This window comes from Macrobrachium rosenbergii, chromosome 37, assembly GCF_040412425.1.
Source record: "Macrobrachium rosenbergii isolate ZJJX-2024 chromosome 37, ASM4041242v1, whole genome shotgun sequence".
Taxonomy (NCBI): Eukaryota; Metazoa; Arthropoda; class Malacostraca; order Decapoda; family Palaemonidae; genus Macrobrachium; species Macrobrachium rosenbergii.
Genome location: NC_089777.1, coordinates 34,429,037 through 34,445,190, shown reverse-complemented (window position 1 = coordinate 34,445,190; position 16,154 = coordinate 34,429,037). Strand labels below are relative to the sequence as shown.

Here is a 16,154-nt window from a genome sequence, read left to right as displayed (position 1 = left end):
AAATAGCATTATTTGCCACGACAGCAAATAATGGTATTTGTTTGGAAACATAAATATAATATAATATAATATAATATAATATAATATAATATAATATAATATAATAAAGAAGTTATTGCCATCAGCCAATTCTCAGCAAAGTTACCGGAAAAAAATCTTCAGGATGAGACTGGAAAGAGGTGAATTCGGCAATGATGAATTAAAATGTTAAAAGAAGGAAATGACATTCGTTTGAGATGCGTGGTATTTATGAACAGAGTACAGTAAAGGCATGGTAAACATGTTCCAGCATAACTCAGAAATGCGTTGAGCAGTTTCAGCCAAACTTGGTATACATATGACTTACTATCTAGAAAAGAATACTGTGGGGGTAAGACATCACTAGTACCAAAGTGGGTCGGGGTGGGAACGGCTTCCCTGAAACGGTGCTGGTTCTACCCATAGACTTAGTAACTAAATTAACTCTATGGGTTTATCATACCTCATTGCAGTATACATATGAGTTACTATCTGAAAAAGAATACTGTGGGGGTGAGACATAACTGGCACCGAATGGGGTGTGAGTGGGATGGGGTGGCATGTAAAAATAACCAAAAATGACAGATATTAGCATCTAATCCATAGTTTTCGAGGTCGCTGAGGTGAATAGTGACACTCTTGATGCCCTTTAAGTCCAACTTCAGCCCCAATAGGAAATGGGATGAGAAGGTATGAAAAATAAAATGTCAAAAATGACAGATATTGGTGGCTGATCCATAGTTTTCAAGATCACTAAGATCAATAGTGACACTCCCAATGCCCTTTAATCCAAGTTCAGCCCCGATAGGGAGGGGCGGGGCCCTTGAGAACGGGTGAAATATAAAATGTAAAATATGTTGGGCAATGTAACTGAAGCAACTATCTTAACAGGACAGGGAGAGAGTGAGAGGGAGAAGAAGTGAAGAGAGAGAGTAGAGCGGGTGTTAGGGATGAGAAAGAGTGAGGGAGAGTTGGAGAAGAAAGAGTGAGAGGGAGAGGAAGTGAGAGAGAGAGAGAAAGTAGAGGGGGTGTTAAGGAGGAGAAAGAGGGAAAGAGTGAGGGAGAGTTGGAGAGATTGAGAGGGAGAGTAGAGGGCGTGTTAGGGAGGAGAAAGAGGGAAAGACTAAGGGAGAGTTGGAGAGAGTGAGAGGGAGAGGAAGTGAGAGTGAGTAGAGGGGGTGTTATGAGGGAGAAAGAGGGAAAGAGTGAGGGAGAGTTGGAGAGAGAGAGAGAGAGAGGAAGTGAGAGAGAGTAGAGGGGGTGTTAGGGAGGAGAAAGAGTGAGGGAGAGTTGGAAAGAGGGAGAGTGAGAGGGAGAGTAGAGTGGGTGTTAGGGAGGAGAAAGGGTGAGGGAGAGTTGGAGAGAGAGAGTGAGAGGGAGAGTAGAGGAGCTGTTAGGGAGGAGAAAAAGGGAAAGAGTGGGGGAGGCTTGGAGAAATAGAGAGAGAGAGTGAGAGTTTATCGGTTGTCATTCAGAGTTTTCCCGGACAGTGCCGGGTTGGTCAGCTAGTAGCTTATATGTATGTGTGTGTGTGTATTTAGAAATATCATTACATGTGAGATATGTATAAACAGAATGGATAAGATAAATGTGAGTGCCTCTTCTACATTAAGTTTGATGAAATAAATTAGCAAGTAGAAAATGTGCTGAAGTTTCTTTGGCGCAATCGAGTTTTCTGTACAACATATAATCAAGGCCACCGAAAATGGATCTATCTTTCGGTGGTATCGGTATAATGCTGTATGAGCCGCTGCCCACGAAACTTTAAACACGGGCCGGTGGTGGCCTATCCTATAGCATTGCCAGAAGCACGACTATGGCTAACTTTAACCTTAGATAAAATAAAAACTACTGAGGCTAGAGGGCTGTAGTTTGGTATGTTAGATGATTGAAGGGTGGATGATCAACATACCAATTTGCAGCCGTCTAGGCTCAGTAGTTTTTAAGATCTGAGGGCAGACTGAAAAAAGTGCGGACGGACAGACAAAGCCGGCACGATAGTTTTCTTTTCAGAAAACTAAAAATTACTATTCTAAGTCCTACCCAACTAGACATTGAAATTAACCTATTCTTCCATTCTCCTTCTGCTTTGTATCATTATGCCTCGCGGACCTGTTTGTGCGTCCTTGCGCTTCCGACCTTCAGTCGACGAACATAACCTGTTTTGAGTTCTGTACTCTTCACCATTGAGACTTGTTACGTAACGCTGTTGTCATGTAACAGTTGACAGGGTCTTTTTTACATTCACAGCATCAGCCTTGAGCGTATACGCCCGTTACTCAGGCGGTCTGTGCTTAGATAACTGTGTAGGGTGATGACATCTCCGTCAAGGAATGATCTTGGATCTATGACTGCAAGTCAAAACTTTTGTGAAATGAGTGAATAGATTTTTAAAATGCTAGTTTTATCAATAAAATCATTATTACTGGTCGATAAAAGCGATTCGGTCTATTAGATTTGAGAATCAACAAAAGAATGGCAAGTTTTATCAACAGAAGCATTATTTCTGGTCGATAAAAGCGATTCGGTCTATTAGATTTAAGAATCAACAAAAGAATGGCAAGTTTTATCAACAGAAGCATGATTCCTGGTCGATAAAAGCGATTCGGTCTATTAGATTTAAGAATCAACAAAAGAATGGCAAGTTTTATCAACAGAAGCATTATTTCTGGTCGATAAAAGCTATTCGGTCTATTAGGTTTAAGAATCAACGAAAGAATGGCTAGAAGCATGATTACTGTTCGATAAAAGCTATTCGATCTATTTGATTTAAGAATTTAAGAATCTGGTCGATAAAAAGAGATTTGGAATCAACAAGTTTTATCAATAGAAGCATTATTTCTGGTCGATAAAAGCGATTCGGTCTATTGGATTTAGGAATCAACAAAAGAATGGCAAGTTTTATCAATAGAAGCATTATTTCTGGTCGATAAAAGCGATTCGGTCTATTAGATTTAAGAATCAACAAAAGAATGGCAAGTTTTATCAATAGAAGCATGATTACTGATCTATAAAAGCTGATAAGCCCATCATTAGGTTTAAGAATCAACAAAAGAAAATAAGGAAACGTCCTTACCCTTAAGCAAGCGTGCTACAAGCATTACATTAAATGCATTATTCAACAATCGCGTTGACCCTCCGCCACGTCCGCATATGCGATCCCTTCCTTGTCGCTTGGTCATAATCGGCTCAGTGCTTTCGCCGGTGACTTCAGCTGCCTTCGTAACTAAACAAATGGCTTCCCTCCGTTATGTGTGAAGATTGGTTGTCCAGCTTTTCTGTGAGACTGTAAGAGCGCGCTTATACTTGCACCTTCCTGTATATTCACTGTTTTCACGTATTTATGCGCCCACTGTTAACACACACACATACACACACACACACACACACACACATACACATATATACATATATACTGTTGCGTTTGCCTGTCCGTTAAGTGAAAAATCAATTGTTGTACTTTTATTTAACGTAGTCACCCCCAGCTCCACCCTTCGGGACGCCTGTAAGCTAACCATGGCCCTCCCTTTATAACAGTTAAATGATATAGCAAGGTACCAACGGGTCTGGTATTGCAATTATCTCTCTCTCTCTCTCTCTCTCTCTCTCTCTCTCTCTCTCTCGTTAAATGATAATCTGCGTGAATTATTCCGTAAGAGTATATTTCCTCAATTTTTCCACTCTTTTGTATATTATCAGGCTTTGAATTTTGTATCATTAATACTTATCGTTAACTGCAGATTCTAGTCACACGATGTTGCTCCGTCTGAGAAACATTTGACGAAGAACCAGTTTGATGGCAGAACATCACTTTGATGTTGCCACGGGAATTTTCTTCATTTTCAGACATTTCTAGATTGCCTTTTATTTTATCTTATTATTGTTCAATCAGTGCATGGCATTTATTGCTTTAATGTTCATCATTATTTTTTCTATTATTACATTATCATCATATTTATTTGCTTTATTAACTTTTTACATTTACCGTGATATTCTGTTCACACAGATTATTTCACACAAATGCATCCTATTCAGTGGAAACTTTCTCAAGTAATTAATACCCTTTACATTAATTTTGCGCGAATTTCGAGTACATTGAATTGTAATAACATGTAACTTGGTGTTTATAACAACTTCCCCGCTATTCGACGAGTCAATGACTCGCTAGTCGACGACTCTGTAAGACTCAGATACTAGATTCACCAAGGTCTAGACCTTGAGATTCGCTAAAGATAAGCACTCTCACGGTTGACGCAATACAAATTTATTTTTATATTTTAATTTTTTTTATTGAGATATAGATTTAAATGCTTTAATATACATGGCTGCGTAAATAGCAGAGGCATATATTATTAATTAATAAAGACAGAATGACATGCTGTGTCGATGACATGAAACATGAGTATGAACAGATGAGAGAAATAGAGAGAAATGTTAGATTAAATAATGGCAATGCTTTCAGATGTGTACATCAGTAGTCGGTTGTCAAAAATAGAGAGATAGAAAAAAGTTGAGTATACCTTAGTTTAACCAGATCACTGAGCTGATTAACAGCTCTCCTAGGGCTGGCCTGAAGGATTAGACTTATTTTACGTGGTTAAGAACCAGTTGGTTACCTAGCAACGGGACCTACAGCTGATTGTGGAATCCGAACCACATTATACCGAGAAATGAGTTTCTATCACCAGAAATAAATCCCTCTAATTCTTCATTGGCCGGCCGGAGAATCGAACGCGGGAGAGATAGAGGTTCAGATGAAGACGAAATGGTGTGAATTATACAGCTGTAATGCTTCAGGTGTGTGTAACTGTAGCCAGTCAGTTACCACAAGGCGAGAGAATGAGACGTAATTACTTAACTCAAATAACCGTAATATTCTCAGGAGAGCATCAAAAACCAATTGCCTCAGATGACCTTCGCTTAGACCAGAATTGAGGATTATTTTACGCCCACAATTTATTTCCAGTAAACATCAAGGGAATTCATTTTATTGTTTTTTTTTTTTTAAATTTATCATTACTTGAATCTCCTATCAGTTAAGATTTATGGTATTCCAAAATGTTATGGTTTGCCTTTAGATCATTATTAATTTAATCATTTTCATTGAAATGTAAAGAGCATTTATGATTTGTAGCATACATTATTATTATTATTATTATTATTATTATTATTATTATTATTATTATTATTATTACATACACTAAAGGTCGAGGCATAACTGGGCTTTCCTATGCAAACCGATGTATTATTTAACACTGGAACACATCTTTCTGGTTATAATTAATGTGTTTCTCTCTCTCTCTCTCTCTCTCTCTCTCTCTCTCTCTCTCTCTCTCTCTGGTCAGTTTCCTGAAACCTAACCGCTGCGTTTAAATAGCTACATGTTATGACCATGTTTATGGTCAGTGTGAGGCATAATTTTTAATAGAGTCTCTCTCTCTCTCTCTCTCTCTCTCTCTCTCTCTCTCTCTCTCTCTCTCTAGTAAGAGAGAAAGGGTGGGGGTGGAGAGACTGCATGATTCGGTCATGCGATTCATGGGAAAATATTTGCATGAGAATTGAATCTCCATGAAATATGCAATTATCATGCAATAAGCTGAAAGGACTCGGACGGCAATGCAAATAATAATAACAAAGAACTTTGAAACTGCGGCAGAGTTTCTCTCTCTCTCTCTCTCTCTCTCTCTCTCTCTCTCTCTCTCTGTTCCTGAAAATGTTCCCAAGCCCTGCCAAAACTTCCCACGGAGTTATCTTCTCGGGAACCGCTACATCATTCTCTTTCTTGTAACTATTAGCATTCGGGGCTGCGGTCAAAGGCTTCCAGAATTTTAATGACGAAATATATCATCACCAAATAAAACAAAACTATGACAGTTCACGACGGCATTAATGGTAAAGTTATAGCATCTGTTGTAATTCTTAAACAGGTCAGTAATAATAATAAGAATAAGAATAATAATAATAATAATAATAATAGTAATAATAATAATCATTATTACAATTATTATTATCTATTATTATTAGTGCTATGATTATTTTCAATGCTGTTGTCGCTGCTTCTCTTAGGTCTAGTATTACATAATTACCTTCCTATAACTCTTCAATTACCATTACCATTTATTAATTCGCATTTCCCCTTGGCCTTGAATTACAATATAAACAAACTGGTCACCTTAAACCAGACTTTCATCATCAGGGTAACTGCACCTAAACGGAGCTAGTTCTTAATCCCAAGGAGAACCTCTGAGCGAATCAATAACGGATCCTTTTGCCGTCCTGCTTGTTTACGTTTTCGCCGAATACTGCGCATTTCAAACGTCACTTCATGCTAGGTTCTTCCCACTCACGCGTGATGATATGGAAAAGGTGATTGGTTTCTTGGTGTGAATATTGTCTGTTGTTGATATACCACCTACAGACGGGATTTCAGAAGGTGGCTAGCCACTGTAGACTGGAAGAATGTTGAAATGAAATACAGGAATTTTGGAGGAGGTGGCTACATCGCCACTGTAGACTGGAAGAACTGGAATTTTGGAGGAGATCGCCATAGCCTGGAAGAACGTTAAGGGATGTGAAATGATACAGGAATTTTGGAGGAGGTGGCTACATCGCCACTGTAGCCTGGAAGAACGTTAAGGGATGTGAAATGATACAGGAATTTTGGAGGAGGTGGCTACATCGCCACTGTAGCCTGGAAGAACGTTAAGGGATGAAATGATACAGGAATTTTGGAGGAGGTGGCTACATCGCCACTGTAGCCTGGAAGAATGTGAAGGGAAATGAAATGGTACAGGAATTTTGGAGGAGGTGGCTCCTGAAGGCTTGCTGCCCTTCCAGTTGTCAGTAAGCCTTGAAGTACGAGGTTTCTTGCTCTAAATACACCGCTAATTCATTTGTACCCTGCCATAGTTGATTAACTACCGGCTACATAGCCTATAGCACAGACCAACAAAGAAGAGACTGATTCAACGGGAAATGTTTTGATTCCTAACCTAACCTGGGAATCAAACCGAAGCATTTTCATCAGTGAGACGAACCCCATGAGCACTAGACCCTGAGATCGCAATTGCAAGGTCTCTGTTCACGCTAGGACTATAGTCACTAGTCAGTCTAGCTGTGAATGGGTACTGGCAATGGCTAAGAGTCAAGTTAAAGGGGGCTAGGCTAGAGATTGTCTCAATTTCACCCTTAAAACTTGCATAGAACCTTAGGGCTTTACCCTTTTTGGTACTGTACGTACCATCCCTGCTAAAAGGAGAAATAAACACAAGTTCTAGGTCTTGAATAAACATATATATATATATATATATATATATATATATATATATATGTCTATATATATATGTATATATATATATAAAAAAAAAAATATATATGTGCATTTATAAGTACATATAAATTATATTGTATCTATGTATATACTGTATATATAAATATATATATGTATGTATGTATATATATATATATATATATATATATATATATATATATATACATATATATACATATATACATATATATATATATATATATATATATATATATATATATATATATATATATATATATATCACATTACCACAGGTGAAAAATAAGAGATGGGGTGTAGGTCCTGACTGGTTTCGACTTTATTTTCAAGCCATTGACGAAGGACCTACACCCCGTCTCTTATTTTTCACCTGTGGTAATGTGTGATAAATGAGTCACGTACAAAAGTGATTATAATCATATATATATATATATATATATATATATATATATGTATATATATATATATATATATATATATGTATATATATATATATATAGTGTGTATGCGTGCTTGTTCTCCCTACAACAAACAGATGAGCACTCACTGTTACATTGACCATTCCCTTTCAAGAATCACTTCAATCCTTAGTCACAATATTACACCAAACGTCAATACAGTTCTTCACAGTGTTGATTTAGGGTTCTTTTTACAACCTCCAGACATCGTTGCAGAGCATTTATTTGTTATTTTCTCGTCTGTTGTATCTTTCACGCCTCCGGGCACTCAGCTTTCTAGAAGTTGCATATGAAGTTTGGAACGCCCAATAATAATAATAATAATAATAATAATAATAATAATAATAATAACAATAATAATAATAATAATATGTGAAGGCAGCCTACTGAGTAGAAAAAGGATTTTACAGAAATTTAAGCAAACTGCATCAAGCATTTCAGGAGAATCCCGTCAAGACACAAGGGAAGCGTAATTGGAGCCCAAAGATGAAATCGAAAAATTCGTGGAAACAACCAGTCAGCACGACGGAGGATCCCTTTCGGAAAGGGCGAAGAGGAGTCAATGTTTGACAAAGGAATGGTAACGGAAAACGATCTTTGAGAGCACAAAGAAACATTCGTTTGACAGTCTATCGGGCGATCTCCGAACCGAGAGCAGAAAAAACAGCGGCGTGGAACTTGTTTTCGACACTGCCGAAGCTCTCGGGGAAAATGTTCGTTGCACAGCCAGAAATAGGAGGTTCGTCGATACCAGTTGTTAGGAGAAGTTAGATTACCTTCACGAAATCTTTCACAATTCAGGAGTGGCACAATTATATATATATGTATATATATACATACACATATACACATACATATATATATATATATATATATATATATATATATATATATATATATGTTTATATATATATATACATATATTTGTTTGTTTATATTCAAAGTTAAACAGTATATCAAAACAAAACATTGTTTATACTGGACGTTCTCAGATAACAGTTACATGGGTATTTGTTTGTTTGCATAATAGTATTCAAAGTTAAACAGTATATCAAAACAAAACATTGAAAATAAATTATATCTATTTAGTATGTAAGTGCATAAACAGTAAAGTCTACACTAGATATGTCCTACTTGTTCATGAGCAATTTCTGTGTGTATATATACAGTATATATATATATATATATATATATATATATATATATATATATATATATATATATATATATAGAATGCAACATAGGCCAGGTCCAGTTCCTCGTTGGACGAGTAACTGCCAATGAAGACTGGAATTTATTTCTGGTGAAGATAAATGAGCTTTAGAATCAGGGTAATGTGTAACAAACAATCTAGGTTATTGATTATGCTCGTGACTTTTAGTAAGTCTAAGCTTTATCTTAAGCTCCACTTCTCTATGCAAATAGCAACGGGCGTATAGAATCCGAAGAAATAGCGAGAATTCCTCCCGGCCAGGTAAAGGCAAGGTGCCTTGGGATAGGTTAGGTTAAGCCGTATTCCTGTTGGATACGGATTATGTCTTTGACATCCGTTTAAGCAGCCCATGACCAGTGGAAATGTTATGTACAATTCTCCTGTAATTTTTTCGGATGGTGGAGGGACGGAGACGGTTGATTTGCACAGCTATTTGAGAGTAGATATAATGGATGATCGCAGGATGACAGAAGAGTTAATTCACAGAATAGGTGAAGTAATTAAGACTGCAGGGTGTGTGCAAAAGACTGTCAAAAGACTGGAATTGCCTGTGGATGCTGAGGGGGTAATACATGAAGATATTATAAAACCAACACTCCTTCATGGGAATAAGGATGTCGATGATGATGTTGAAGCCTATTGAGATGACTTGTTTGAGTAATCTATGTGTTGCAAGAAGAATGAAAGGGTGATAAATATGGAGATAATTAGAGGTGATAACAAGGCTAGAGTAAAAGTTTTTTGAGATGGTTTGGTCATGTGGAAAGAATGAAGGGCGGTAATATCCAGGAATCGCGAAGAGTTAACTGACATTGTGCGTATGGGGTTATAGACGTGATCTTAATGAGCCTTTCATAGAGATGCATAAAGTGACTAACGTTGCGAATATTTTATTCACAAGGAATTCATCCATGATTGAGCCATGAGAGTGTGAATGTGGCAGTGACAGTTATGGTGTTTTCCCTTTGGAGCTGAAACCGGTTAGTAGAAGTAACGCTAATCTCTATTGCCGTATTACCACTCTGTCTGGAAGTATACGTCTTACTGATGAAAATTTATACACTATGCATATACTCACACACACACACACACACACACACACACACACACACACACACACACACATATATATATATATATATATATATATATATATATATATATATATGTGTGTGTGTGTGTGTGTGTGTGTGTGTGTGTGTGTGTGTGTGTGTGTGCATAAAGAGCTGACAAGTGTTTCCTTATGTCCTTGCTGATAACAGCGGAAATCGTAAACTGTATGGAAATAATAGCTAACTGGGTCAGCTGTTTTGTTTACTTATGGTTTTATTTTTGTCTTTATTTTTATCTAACTTTATTCTAACTTCATTTCATTCTTTCATTCATGATCGTGACTATTTATGATCAGAGTGTGGCAGCAATGGAAGAAGTTTGTGTTGTAAAAAATTATGTTTTCCTGAACGCATATAGAAATGAAGATCTTTTTCATCTTCATATTTCAAACTGTAGGCAACAATAACTTATTTCTGCCCACTTGAAGATTATGATTATCTGGTGATGTCGTAATGACTGTATGTTGAAGCGTATTAATATATAAATACAAAACTTTTATCATATGTAAAAAAAAAAACATTTACTTACAGATATGTGTGGTGCTTAAGGAGCCGGAATTCTCAATGAAATATTTACCAGACGAGTGGCTAACTTAAAAATAGTAACAACCCTCGTTCTGCCTCAAACTGCTCAAGAATGCTTATTGAACATGTCTTACTTCACTAACTTACAGTTAACGTCAAACCTGGAGGAAAACTTTTCGAAGTTATCACTGTTTGCCAAAGTAATCCTATGTTCAGTCAGGTGTGTTCGTTTGCGTTTCCTCATTAACTGGCGGTGGCCTTTTTTCACCTGAACTTACAAATGACAAGAGCGTATACATAGTCAGAAAATGCAATGTCTTTCGTAACCTAGTTACTTTGCTTCTTGTCGTTCTTATCAGCAAATTGTCGTAGATAAGAGAAGTTCAGAATTCTTTTTGGGCGTGTTTCTGCTCTGTCTATTGGACATTTATTGATTTTCTACGTCATTGTCTGGATCATGAGTGGCGTGGATGATATCATCTATGACGTCATCGTCTTGAGGTTTTTCTTAGTATTAGTGCTTATATTATTCGCACACCATTGTTTGCTTTCCTTTCATAAGTTAATCACAGGAAACATTATAAAGGTAGTGAATCGACACGAAAAAAGTAACTAAAGTTTGCAACGTAAGCGCCTTGGGTGGAGAAAATAAATAATACTATAGAGCCATTGGCAACTTTCGTTCCAATGTTGTCGTCTGGCGCTAGACCAATGAGCGGTAGTTGTTTGTGAAGTGCTGAGCTGACGAGGTTCTCGCTGCTCTTCTCTCGCGAATCTGTTATTTTTATTACTCCCGTGTCTGAGACTGTTAGACTTTCGTAATTATCTGCCGAACTTATATTGAAGAGAATATCGCAAACGGTTTCTTGGAGCTGCCAAACACAAGGTAAGAACGCGGCTTTCTTTGTAATTTAAGTAAGACCGTTGGGAAGTCTTTGGTATAGGGGCGGGTGTCGGGAGAAGCAGCTGTGTAGCGGCACAAGTAGTATTAACGTACTCCTGTTTCCTGTGTTGTTGACGTTTCAAAGGAATTATTTATTATAGGGTACACTGTACTTCTGCTGTTGTTTTGCGAACGCACACCTTATTAATTTTAAACTGAAAGGTAGGAGGTCACCTATCGACTGTTGGTGTTTTATCTGGCATTAGGCTATCGGCTTTATGATACCTTAGTTAGTCCAGGGGCTTAATTTGGCTGATGGATTAAAGTGCTCTGGTTACACCGGAGGCTAATGCTTCCCCCGGTATTATAGTTTGTTTTGGTCCGTATATGGCTGGTGGAAAATGAGTGGTAGGTGCACATGCCATCGATCGTGTTCGTATTTATTTTTAGTAAACCCGCCTACAGTAGCTGCCCGCATCTTAATTAAAATATAACTGTTGAATATTAGCCCCAAAAAAACGTAGTCCCATTAAATGATATAGTGTGAGAGTAGGAAGTAATATGCCAAAACTGTCAATTGCTGGGTCCGTTCTTTGTGAAATGTCTGCTTCATTTAGTAATTTAACTATACAAGGTTAGTGGATCCCCATAGCTTATAATAATGCATGCATTGGACCTTGCGTTGAAGTACCTAGTCTGGTGTACTTACAAAAAAAAAAAAAATGTATGCGAAATGAAAAGTTAACTAGTGTACCCTCGTGTCAAAAGATTTGGAAGTCGAACCTAGTGGCTTAGTTCCAGATGAGGAGACCCCGAACCATATACGAATAATTGAAATAGCGCAATGGTAGTTATTAGTTTGGCGGAACGGTGCGACAAAATAAACAGTTTAACTCAAGGATAAATTTTTCGTAATTTATTCAAGGGATATTCTTACGCATTGTCGTAATTGCTACGGTTGTGCTGTTATCTCGCTCGCTGGTGTACACACACACACAGACACTGTATATATACAGTATATGTGTGCGTTTGGGAAGGGGGATGTTGATGGTGTACGCACGCGCGCAGCAAGACTACCTGGCAAGTGGAGATGCTTTGGTAGACCGCTGGGCTCTCATCTGCAACCACTGTTTCTGATCTCAGGCTGCCTACTACAAGTCGACCCAGCCGGGTAGTACCAGTGGCTCCACCCTCTCTAAAGGGGAAGAATGCATATCATACATCTCTCTTGATCGCTGAACGGTTAAGGGTCACTGTCACCAACTTACTATCCCTTATGGCAAGATCCTGGTTAGGGTTTAGAGGGACTTACAGTACATATAATTCATTCGTTGTAATTTATTCTCAAAGTAAAGGGAATTCAGTATAAATAAATATATATTATATATATGTATATACACACTGCGTATGTATTATATATTCTCCATGCCGTTTTCTGTTACAACGCATTTCATTTTTATACAAAGTGAATTTTTTTTTATTGAAATATGACAGGATAAACAGAGGATATAGCCACTGAGTATGTTGGAAACATTTGAATTGTTCACTCAAATTTATTGCCATTATGGCATGTTTTGGACAACTGCAAACCAGTAGGAGAAAATGGCAGATTAGACTAACTACTTACAGGGAAGGTTTGGAACTATTCCTTCTCCGAATTAACAGCTGTCTGTTGAAATGAATAACGCGAGAACTGAAGTACACGTAACATTCACATGTAACTTAATATGTATAGGCAATGCTTTGTCGACAAAGCATCTGGAGTAAGGTAGAACAGGTTGTCGGAGGTCGAGGATTATTCGACTTGTAGACATGGAAACCATCTTTCGATGATACTTATCCAAAGTTCATTAAAGAGTCTATGCTAAAGGTTGTCTGGAGTGGATGGAGGAAGTCTTACTGGATTTCCCGAAAGATTCGAGTTGCATTCAAGATTATAAAAAAAAGTGAGAGTATTGTGAAGTTTTGAGTATAAAAAAAGATGGCTGCTATTTTATCACTTATATCTGTAAATCAAGAGTAAATGTCCACCTCAATACGTAGAGCATGTATAAAGTTAACTTTAGACTATCGCAAAATACCTTTTTGAGAAAGGTATTTTGGGTTAGGGTTATTCTTGGTAATATTCTTGGTAATATTCGATTCCACAGTTTTAGCAGCCAAAAACCAACGTTAGCTCCGGTTACACTGGAGACTGTAAGCCTCACAGGAGATACCCAAGTTCAAGTTGCTGAAAAGGGCTGCTAGAATAGTGTGGCCGGACCACAGGCAACGCGATATTGTAGAGAATGTTTCATGTTGTTGAAAAGGTTGGCTTATATTGGTGTGGACTTTTTTTTTTTTTTTTTTTTTTTTAATGGCTGTTGCTGGTAACCATATCCCCAACCAACCTCAACTTCCTGTGTAATCTTTCAGACATGTCTTGACATTCTTTAAACGAAAAAGGTATGTTGCTGTAAATGACGATTTTGTTTAAAAATGCAGGCCTGAGTTTGCAATATGAGTTTGCACACACACACACACACACACACACACACATATATATATATATATATATATATATATATATATATATATATATATATATATATATATATATATTTGTGTGTATACATGTATACACACACACACACATATATATATATATATATATATATATATACATATATATATATATATATATATATATATATATATATATATATATATATATATATATTATAATATAATTATAATTTTTTAATGTACTTTTTTGTGTTAACATTTAAGGACATTGAAATGAACAGGAAACCTACATTTGGTTTGATTTCCTAGCACTTATAAATGTCACGTCAAGTGTTTTTTCTTTGACATTACGTCATTGACATTTTTTATTCGTCTTGTTTCCAAAACCTACTCAAGTGCTCTAATGCAAAGACAAAATTATACTTTCTCATCCTCTGACACTGTGATTAAGTGGAGTTTCATGTACCGTTGTCCTTAATGGCATTAATTGTTATTAAGTTTGACAGTAATGTGTGATGAACTGCTACTGGATCATCTGCCTTTGTTTCTTGCAACAGAAAGTCGTTTTCTGCTAAGTATTGCTGTACATAATCAGTGCGACTGCACTGGCTAAGCCTATGAAGCTACTTTTGCTGCCGTTTTTATTGCCCTTACCCTGATTATTTTCATTTGTCCCCGTCCAAATGTCACCTACCATCATTTTAATTTCTCTCTCTCTCTCTCTCTCTCTCTCTCTCTCTCTCTCTCTCTCTCTCTCTCTCTCTCTCTCTTCTCTCTCTCTCTGTGTGTGTGTGTGTGTGTGTATAAGTAAGCATTCTGTACTGTTGTCCTTCGGGTAGGCTCTGTTTCGCTTAAAATTTCCTGAGAACTTAGGAACTAAGGTTTATGGTGTAATTTTTGTCATAATTGTTTGTGCATGTATACACGTAAAATATATAGGCTATATACATACTGTATATATATTATATAGTGTATATATATGTGTATTTACTGTATGTATGTGTGTGATGATCAGTCCAACTGCTGATCCACTTCTGTGAATTACATTGTCATGTGTTTGTGTTTAAGTTATAGGCCTTGTCACATTTGATTTTTCTCGACAAACAAGTGCATCGGTTTGTCACGTGATTTAGGTAACTTGAACTGCAAGACCAAAGTGATGTATTTTGATGTACAATGTAAATTACAAGATAACGAGTGATGATAAAATATGAAGTGTCATGATGTATGCCAACAACAAAGACCCGTTTTATTTTCAGAAGGAATTCAGCCAGTATTAGTAGACCTATTGTCCTTTGTTGTAGTTTTGGGGGCACTGAACTGTGAATGGTGTGCTATTTTAACTGTTGTTAATAAATAACATGGTGTAGTAAATTACTAGTGTAGGATCTTAACTCACAACGATGTTGAAGTTCTGGTTAGATTTGATTGGCTAATGCATAGATATTCTGCACATTACCAATTATTTTTAATTCATGCAGGAACACTCCTGCATCAGTTACATGCAGACAGAAGCCAGTTGTTTGTAGTTTTCTAGCTTGTTGATTGGTTAAGTAACCTGGTTTGTCATCGATGTAGCTTTTGTATGGTTTAAGGATTTTTTAATGGTTGTTTGAACAATTATCTCGTGGTTGTGACATTAAATGAGTGGTTTGTATTCATATAATTTGAGGAGCTAGTTTACTTTTTTCTTATGTTCTGTGTTCCTTTATTTTGTTTACGTGTTAGATGAAAGTGTTTTTGCATTATTAACGTCCTAGTGCTCACAGTAATTAGATCATATACGTGTACATTAGGCCTATTTAGGGTCCGTAAGTTTGCAAAATATGAAGCCGGAACCAATATCTTCCGGAAATGCGTAAACGAAAGCGCTGGGCTTGAATTTTGAAGGAACTTATTTACCAGTGGGTAAACTGTTAAAAAGGTCGGTTGGAGCATGTGGGCATGTTTACCACTCCGTAAACTCTGGTACGTAAACAGCAGCCTGGTCATCTTTCAGTCGCCTGCTATGCGGCACAAGATCATGCTGTTATGGTATGTCCGACGTACTGGTTACTCACTTTGGTAACTTCTTTAAGGTTTTTCCTCTTTCTTTGATGGAATTGTTTTTTTATTTATGTTAAATTAAACC

General features: G+C 37.0%; 1 protein-coding gene across 14 annotated transcripts in view; it reads left to right on the top strand.

Annotated features, from left to right (window-relative positions):
* Positions 1-10,826: 10,826 nt before the first annotated feature.
* Positions 10,827-16,154, top strand: part of LOC136825475 (ras-specific guanine nucleotide-releasing factor RalGPS1-like) — a 195,931-nt gene continuing 190,603 nt past the window's right edge. For 5 of the 14 annotated variants that reach the window (XM_067081992.1, XM_067081990.1, XM_067081989.1 and 2 more), the window contains exon 1: positions 11,353-11,521. The gene's annotated coding sequence lies outside the window, so the exon portion shown is untranslated. Of the gene's footprint in view, positions 11,522-16,154 lie in introns of all 14 variants that reach the window. The other 9 variants (XM_067081981.1, XM_067081985.1, XM_067081982.1 and 6 more) reach the window with 4 other exon arrangements.